This window comes from Trachypithecus francoisi, unplaced genomic scaffold, assembly GCF_009764315.1.
Source record: "Trachypithecus francoisi isolate TF-2019V2 unplaced genomic scaffold, Tfra_2.0 Lachesis_group6, whole genome shotgun sequence".
Taxonomy (NCBI): domain Eukaryota; kingdom Metazoa; phylum Chordata; class Mammalia; order Primates; family Cercopithecidae; genus Trachypithecus; species Trachypithecus francoisi.
This window is the reverse complement of record NW_022681471.1, coordinates 60,385,007-60,391,992: the sequence shown is the minus strand read 5'-3', so window position 1 is coordinate 60,391,992 and position 6,986 is coordinate 60,385,007. Positions and strand designations below refer to the sequence as shown.

At 38.3% G+C, this 6,986-nt stretch overlaps 1 non-coding gene across 1 annotated transcript; it reads left to right on the top strand.

Annotated features, from left to right (window-relative positions):
- The first annotated feature begins 5,559 nt into the window (after nucleotides 1-5,559).
- Nucleotides 5,560-5,686, top strand: LOC117078693. The gene has a single exon (XR_004435121.1). It is a non-coding gene; the product is annotated as a small nucleolar RNA ACA64 (small nucleolar RNA).
- The last annotated feature ends 1,300 nt before the right edge of the window (nucleotides 5,687-6,986 follow it).

Sequence of the window (6,986 nt, the reverse complement as noted above, 5' to 3'; positions counted from 1 at the left end):
TTATGGCTCCCTAAAGATAAATAGGGAAAAAAAGAATTGGATAAGTAATGAGTTTCAGTATTATTTCAGTACTCTGCTCTAAACTCAAGCTGGTGTTATAACTGAGAACAGACTTCTATTATTAACCTGTATTTTCAGAGGCTTATAACTTAGTTATTATTAAACACATACAGGAACAGAAACAGCCTATAATGTCACATTATATTTTTCAGTCTATACAATTTCATTTGGTTTAATAAAGCAACTTACAGCATGGATTCTGGATCCATGCCTGGATTTAAATTTTGGTTCTGTCTTTTACAAGCTTTGTCTGTACAGTAGTTACGTCTCTGAGCCTTACACTCCTTTTTTTTTTTTTTGAGACAGAGTCTCACTCTGTCACCCAGGTTGGAGTGCAGTGGCGCGATCTCGGCTCACTGCAAGCTCCGCCTCCTGGATGTTTCACGTGTCTGTGTGAAGAGACCACCAAACAGGCTTTGTGTGAGCAACATGGCTGTTTATTTCACCTGGGTGCAGGTGGGCTAATTCCGAAAAGGGAGTCAGCAAAGGTGGTGGGATTATCATGAGTTCTTACAGGTTTTGGGATAGGTGGTAGAGTTAAGAGCAATGTTTTGGGGGCAGGGGGTGGATCTCACAAAGTACATTCTCAATGGTGGGGAGAATTAGAAAGAAACTTCTTAAGGGTGGGGGAGATTATAAGGAACATTGATCAGTTAGGGTGGGGCAGAAACAAATCACAATGGTGGATTGTCATCAGTTAAGGCTATTTTCACTTCTGTGGATCTTCAGTTGCATCAGGCCATCTGGATGTATACGTGCAGGTCACTGGGGATATGATGGCTTAGCTTGGGCTCAGAGGCCTGACACTGGGTTCACGCCATTCTCCTGCCTCAGCCTCCCCAGTAACTGGGACTACAGGTGCCCGCCACCACACCCGGCTAATTTTTTGTATGTTTAGTAGAGACGGGGTTTCACTGTGTTAGCTAGGATGGTCTCGATCTCCTGACCTCATGATCCACCCACCTCAGCCTCCCAAAGTGCTGAGATTACAGGCGTGAGCCACTGCGCCTGGCCACATTCCTTTTATGTAAAATGAAAATAAACAAAGTCCACCTATCTCAAAGAGTTATTGAGAGAATTAAATAAGCTATGTAATATACTTAGAAGAGGTTCCTACACATTGGCGTTACTGTGTGTATGTTAGCTATTATTATTGTCAGTATCTTCCAAAGTTGTTCAGAGTGAAGAAGGGAGGAAAAATATCAGAATTAGGCTTTTTTCAAACTATGCAATCTTCATGATCATGATAAACCTGTCTAGGGAAGACAGTATATCCAATTCAAACATAAACCACTGCTGTTTTGGAGCATTATTACTATGTATAACCCTTGGGTGCATTGGAGTTGTAAAACAAGTTAACAGATACTGCTACACAGAATCATATATGTATAGCAACATGCATATAACCTCTGGGTCACGTGCTTTACATATATTCTATTAAACTTCATGGCAACCCTGCAACCCTGAGAAGAAGGCATTGCTTTTCCTGTTGTACACATAAGGAAACAGCAAAGGCAGAGCAGGTGTGAATTTTCCAAGGTCACACAGTAGATAGCACAACTGAGGTTTGAAACCAGGTCTCTTTGTCTCCAACTTTTTTTGTAATCCCACCAACCTTCTGTAAAAATTATATACATATAGTTTGAGCAACAAAGTGTAACCATATGCATCTGTAAAATAAATGAACCACTGAACTCTATCTGGAGTGTGACTTTAAAGAATGGAATATATTTTTGTTAGCAAGGATTTCAGACCAAACAAGAATTTCAGACATAAAGGAGAAAGCAAAGCAGGCTCTTTCAATAACTGCAGACATGATTCCAAAGGGCTGTCTTTGTATATACAATATGTGAAAAGATTATTATTCTGACATTTGTCTTTTCAGTCACACCTATACACACAGATGAGAGGGACATCAAAATGTAAATAGAGACATATATTATAGCTAAAGATTAAACTGAAGCTGATATTTGTAGCAGAGAACTAATTCGCAAGTGTAGTAAAAAATCAGGCTTTTTTACATTTTATATGAAGGATTAAAGATTTTGTATATAGGAAGAGTTATATTTTTAAGACTTAAAAGAGACTTGTGCTTTGTTTGCAAATATTACATTTTATTGATAGGCACTAAGGACTGAATGTTGCAGAAGAACTCAAGTTTTAACTCCTAAGAGAAAAAAGAAACAGACATAAATTTATAAATTAGTAAACCATTATTTTTTTCTACAAAAACCACAAATATGTTCTTCAGCCATGATATGTATCTATTTTTTACTAGGTGGAAAACCTTGGCTTTATTCTACTAAACTGTTCCATATTACTGTATTTTTTTTGTGGCATCAAGTAATAAAAATGGACTTTACTTAGTCTAGCAAATGTAAAAGAGAATTTAATGAAAGCATTTTGGGGGACATTTCAAAATGCTTGGGAGAATCCCAGGTAAAGGTAACCAACCAAGACTTTTATTATTATTATTATTATGCTTTAAGTTCCAGGGTACACGTGCACAACGTGCAGGTTTGTTACATATGTATACATGTGCCATGTCGGTGTGCTGTACCCATTAACTCGTCATTTACATTAGGTATATCTCCTAATGCTATCCCTCCCCGCCCCCACAATAGGCCCCAGTGTGTGATGTTCCCCTTCCTGTGTCCAAGTGATCTCATTGTTCAATGCCCACCTATGAGTGAGAACATGCGGTGTTTGGTTTTCTGTTCTTGCGATAGTTTGCTGAGAATGATGGTTCCAGCTGCATCCATGTCCATACAAAGGACAGGAACTCATCCTTTTTTATGGCTGCATAGTATTCCATGGTGTATATGTACCACATTTTCTTAATCCAGTCTGTCACTGATGGACATTTGGGTTGATTCCAAGTCTTTGCTATTGTGAATAGTGCTGCAATAAACAAACATGTGCATGTGTCTTTATAGCAGCATGATTTATAATCCTTTGGGTATACACCCAGTAATGGGATGGCTGGGTAAAATGGTATTTCTAGTTCTAGATCCTCCTCAACCAAGAGTTTTTAAGAGGTAGGAATCAGGGAAGCTCTGGAGACCAGCAGCAGGAAGTCTTGAACTTGTTTGAGAGACAGAGGGCTCTGTGAATAATATGACTGAGTGGAGTGATCCACATTCTCTGTACTTGTTAATGCAAAATTCCACATTTCCAACTTTGGCTGGGTCCTAGCACTGTATATTTGAGAAGCATTCCTAGAGAAAGGGGTGAGGGAGATATTGTGAGGGGCCAGCTCTCTGCAAAAATGTCAGTTGCAAACACTACATCATTTAAAAATACTATGTTATCTTTTATTTTTCCAACATTGTATTTTTAGAATTTTCAAACACATCAAAAATTTGAAAAAAACTGTATAAGAAACACTAGGTGTTTACCACCTAGTTTCCATAATTGCTAAGACTTTGCAATGTTCGCTTTATCTATCAACATATACAGCAAACACATGCCACATTTATATTTTGGTGAGTCATTTAAATCTAAATTACAATAGCCATGACACTTCAATTCTAAATAATTTAACAAAGACATTTTCCTAACTACATACAACACCATTATCACACATAAAGAAATTAGCAATTTCATGATATTATTTAGCTCTGTGATATTACTGAAATTTCCCCAATTGTCTTCTGTAATTCTACTTTTTAAATCAGAATCCAATGTAGGTTCATTTATGAAATTGTTTGTTATGTCATTTTATTCTATTTTCAATTTATAATAGCCCTCTCATCTTGCCTTTTATTATTACTATGACAGTGACATATGGAAAAGGCCAGGCCAGTTGTAGTATGTTCCTCATTCTGGATTCGTGTATGTGCCAGTTACGGGTTCATTGACTTTCAAATCCAAATCCAACTTTAGTATCTGCTCTGAGATAATGGACTAGATAGCATTTTCTTTTACAATGAACCTGATTTTCAGCATCGTCAATAGAGGATGCTGGAGGGATATGACAGGTAGAAGGTGGCTTCTCTCTTTTCAAGTGTGCTGCATTTTGGCTGTTTTTTTATTACTGCTGCTGCATGGTTGTTCAAAGATGTGAAGACATATTTGAAAACATCTGGTGGTTCCCTGCCCCGTTCACATTCCCAGTGCATACAGCTCCTCAGCAACTTCATAGCCCTGCCTCAGGGCCTGATGACAACCTTGTCACTGCCTTTTCTCTGAAGACATTGCACACTCTAGGCCTTAGACTCTGAGCAATTGCTCAACTCCCTCTGTGGGCCAGCCCACTAACCCCCATTCCCCTTCACCTGTGGAGTTATTTCCTTCTTGCCTATTAACTGTAGACCAGCTTCTTCCTTCTCCACTAGCAGAAAGCTACAACTACAGTTTCCCCAACAAGATCTCAATGCCAGGCTTGAGAAGGACACCCCCACTTCCAGGGATGTCCTTTTTTGGGTACTCTCCCTCAAATCTAGAGTATCTCTTAGAGATTTCCTTTTATCTTTAAAACGATTTTCCATTAATAGCTCAACAATTATTTACATTAAATATACAATCTAGATTTACTGCATGGTCTCTGTCTTTTGAATAGACCCAGACTAATACAATATGTTTAGTTATTTTTGGTCATGTGGTATTGCTTAATTTGTTTATCCTCAGGATTTCCTGAAAATTGAGAAGAAATACTTTGTTAGATTTAAGTTAAATAGTTTTGGTGAGAATAATTTATACGTGATGTGGTATACTCAGCATTTCATCATATAACAACACAGCCACACAACACTATTGTATTTTTATTAGTGATGCTCATTTTTATTCCCTTGCTAAGGTAATCACTGCCAGGGTCTCCACTGTTAAGATATGCTTTTTATTGACAATTAGCAAATAATCTGAGAGTTGATACTTTGGGATTATGTGAATATCCCATTCTCCCCAAATATTTTACTAATCATTTTAGCATCTATTGATGATTATTACATAAGTTATTTCATTGAATGTTGCAAAATGCTGATTTTGTAACTCTATTTTTTTTCTTCTTTAATAATTACCTCTTCTGTGAAGAAGAGTATTCCTTTATTAGCTGGTGAAGAACTTTGGCAGAGTAAATGCATTTTCCCTTTCTGGATTTCAGAGTAATAAATTGATATCTAATAGTTACCTTCAATGGTGGCAAAATTATCTCTCTGTGTCATTGACTATCATTACAAAATTATGAATCTTTATTTAGTATTTTAAAGGCAAAAATAATGACTATTCTTTTTGATGCTTTCTTTTTTCAAATTTGGAGTCCCTTTAAGACAGTTTCTTTGTCATTTTGACTTAACGCTTTTAGTCTTTGAGTACTTTCTTGGCTACTGCCATGATTAGATATTTTAGACTCTGGAATAATTTACTGTTGTTACAAGCCCTCTTCTTCTGAGTGAGAAATAATATTTAGAAATATGCTAGGTGCTAGCTGAGCTCACTGCTAGTGGACCATCATCACTTGATTTTTTTTAGATCTTTCAGTGTATTTAAACATTGTCCAGTGTTGGTTGTAAATAACCCTTGGCTTTGGTTGTGGCTGTGGATGAAATTCAGCACCTAGAGCCACCAGTAGCCTTAGCTCACCACCCACTGTCTCAATGTCATGGGTAAAACCCAGGCTCTGACAGGCACTGTGGCCCCTGGCCCAGATGCCCTGTCCCAATGCAGCAGATTGTGTGATCTGACTTCTGGCTTGGGGTCCCCAACCTTGGGTGTCTCCTGTCCACAGGACACCCAGTTGTCGTGAGCCTGATGCCGATGCCTCTAGGACCTTAGAGATAAGCCATTTGGTTGTCCCCATCTTTCAAATAAAGCTTTTTGTGCAATTCAAATTCAAACACTAATAATGACTTTATATTAATATTTCCAATTCAAATTGAATTTTGGGGGCTTTTCTCTTAATTTACCTTAACAAAGCAATAAAAATGAGCACCACTAACAAAGATACAATACAGTGTTAATCCCATTCACAAGGGAGGAGCCCTCATCACTTAACCACCTTTTAAAAGCCCTATCTCTTAATATTGTTGCATTGAGAATTAAGTTTCAACATAAATTTTGGAAGGTAACGAAACATTCAAATGATAGTATTCTGTCCCTATGCCCCTACCCAAATGCATATTTTTCTCATATACAAAACATAATTATTCCATCTCAATAGCCTTAAGATTCTTAACTTGTTTTAACATCAATTTTAAAGTTTAAATCCAAAGTCTCATCTAATTATTATCTATTCAGATATGAATGAGACTCAATGTGTCATTCATTCTATGGAAAATTACTCTCCAGCTGTGGGCATGTGAAATCAAAGAGGTTATGTTCTTCTGAAATACAATGTTGGGCCAAGCATAGGACAGCCATTTCCATTCTAAAAGGAAGCAATAGGAACAAAGCAAGGAATAACAGGTTCCAAGTAAGTCCAAAACCTAGTAAGACAAACAATTGCAAATCTAGAGGCTTGAAAATAATTCTTTCTGGCTCCTAGCCTCACCTTGGGTCTAGGTGCACTGTGGCAGTGGTTGGGTCCCCAGGGCTCCAGAGGACCCCACATCCATGGCTTTGCTCGGTGAGGGCTATGCAGCTCTCATGACTTACTGCCTATGTCCTGTAATTCTCCCAGGCTGGAGTTGCATACCAGTGGATCTACAGTTCTATAGATCTTGGGGATGGTTCCTAAGCTGTGAGTCCACTAGGCATTGCCCCACTGAGGATTCTCTGTGATGGTCCTACTTTTGCAGCATTTCTCTGACTGAGCCCCAAGTCTCTTGGAGGCATCCTTTGAAATTCAGAGGGAGTAGCCATGCCTCCACAGCTCTGTGCACCTTCAGATTTAACAACACATGGAAGCTGCCATGGTTTATGGCTTGTGCCTTTTAGAGCAACAGACTGAGCTGTACATGGGCCCACTTTGGCTACAGTTGGGGTGGCTA